Source organism: Lepidothrix coronata, unplaced genomic scaffold, assembly GCF_001604755.1.
Source record: "Lepidothrix coronata isolate B3197 unplaced genomic scaffold, Lepidothrix_coronata-1.0 Scaffold366, whole genome shotgun sequence".
In the NCBI taxonomy this organism is placed as follows: Eukaryota; Metazoa; Chordata; class Aves; order Passeriformes; family Pipridae; genus Lepidothrix; species Lepidothrix coronata.
Window position 1 is genome coordinate 224,394 of NW_016690546.1, and position 2,269 is coordinate 226,662.

Sequence of the window (2,269 nt, forward strand, 5' to 3'; positions counted from 1 at the left end):
GGAGGAGGAGGAGGAGGAGGAGGAGGAGGAGGAGGGAGAGGGGCTGGAGGGGGCAGGGGAAGAACTGCAGCAGGAGAGCTGAGGAGGGTGACAGTGACACAGGGGACTCGTTTGGCAGCTCCTGGATGTGCTCCTGGGCAGCTGCTTCCTTGTTCTCCTCCATCAGGTACGGAGGGATCAGGGGATCCCTGGGCAGTGGATCTCTGTGCTCCCGACTGGATCCCACCTTGTTCCCCCGCTCCCATCTGGGACCCCACACTGATCCCTGTCTCCCAGATGGATCCCACCTTGTTCCTCTCCTCCCAGCTGGATCCCACATTGATCCCCACCACACCTGGGATCCATTCCAGGTCTCTTCATCCTCCAGGAGAGCACGAGGCAGAGGGAGAACAGGGATCATCCCCTCAGCCCGAGCAGCAAAGCCAAAGCAGGAGGCACCATCTCCCTCTGGTGTTGTGGGAATGGCTCCAGGGTGAGAGCTGGAGCCAGCCCTGTTATTCCAGAGGCACCACTTAATTCAACCTTTCCAAACTGGGAGCAGGGTCCAGGCTCTTCCCTGGCTGAGCCAACACTTGCACCCTTGGGAAGCGTTCCAAACACTCCTGGGACAAACTGTCCCTTTCCCATCCAGTTCCCTCCATCCCAGCAGCACCTGGATCCCTCCCAGCAGGGACAGGTTCTGCCCAGGGCACGTTTTCCCTGAGGACTCTTTTGAGGAGAAATTGGCACCAAGGGCTGAGTTAGTGGCAGTGGAATCCAGGGGATTTGGCTGCTGGCAGGACCAGGACAGCTAAGGAGGCAAGGAGGGGTGTTGCACCCCAGGGTCCCTCCCCCTGGAAGCACCAGGGTGGCTGCAGCACCCCAAGATCCCTGTCCCAGGCCACTGGGGGGTCCCCTGGGATGGGCTGGGGACATGGGAGACCCCCAGTCTGTCCCCCTGGGGACATGGCAGCCCCTCCTTTCCCAGCCCAGGGACAGGGAACATCCAGGCCCTTCCCTGAGCTGTGAGGGGACACAGCACATCCCTCCTCCACACTGCTGCTCCTGCAGCTCCCAGAGCTCCAGCCCCAAGGGCAGGGCAGGATCCTGCCATGGAATTGGAGTTTGCTGCCCTTCCCAAGGCCCCCCCGGGCAGGGCAGCACCAGGAGCTGCTCCCCCGACCTGCTTTTAACTCCAGGCCCACCCGGGGGTGTTAATCCAGACTCATCCCTGTACTCTGGGCCGGGGAAGCTGAGCTTTAGTAGCCAAGGTTTAACTCCAAACAAGGGGCAGAAAAACAACACCACAGGGATGTTCGGCCTGTGCTCCATCAGAGCAGAGCTGGGAAGAGCCTGTTCCAGGCCCACCAGCAAAACATCCCTCCTGGGGCTCAGGGAGCGGGTTTCAGGATGTCCTGGCTTCCTTCTTTCACCAGTTCCCATGGAAATTAGGGAAGAACCTCCAGGTCCCTGCAGGCACTGCCCGGACCTGCCACCCCCTGCCCCCCACTGCTCCATCCCAGCAGGAACGGGGCCTTCCTTCCAAAACCAGCACTGCACAGCAGCAAAACTTCCCTGGAACTGCCAAAAACGAGGAGCAGGGCAGGGCAGCCTTTCCTCTGCTTCCTGCTCCCAAACAGGGTCAGGCAGCTCCAATTCCTGCTCACGTGGCACCTTGGGGTGGGGAATCATGCCTGGCACCACCACAGGTTCCACTTCAACATCCAGGAGAGCCTTTCTCCATCCTGGAATCACTGAGAATTCCCGAGGATCCCTGGGCAGGAGGGAGAGCACACCTGAGCCATGGGAGGGGCCTGGGGCTGCAGCCACTGTTAAATTGGCTCTGGAGAAGAAACGTTGGAGAAAACGCTCAAGATTTTCTGCATTAAACCTCATCCTTTGAGCCTCTCATGGTCTGGTGCTATTTTAGCTCCATCTAAAGTGCTTCCCACCCTCCTTTTAATCTTCTGAGTCACGAGCCCGGCTGGAGTTTGAAGATCCAAGTGAGTTCCACCCTAACCCACGCCTGACAGGTTGGGATCATTCTAAACCCCTCTTTAAAAAAGCATCAGGATCCTCAGTTCCAGGGGTTTTAAACCAAGTCCCAACTCAGAGCAAATTCCCACACCAGGGCTGGAAGAGTTGGCACAATTCCACTGCAAATTGGTGCTAAAAACACCGGTTCAAGCCCAAATTGTGACCGGGAGCTCCGGGCACGGTCGGGAGGAGGTTTCACCACGAGCAAAGTGGTTTTGGTCGATCACCAGGATGTTCTCACGGACAAGGGAGT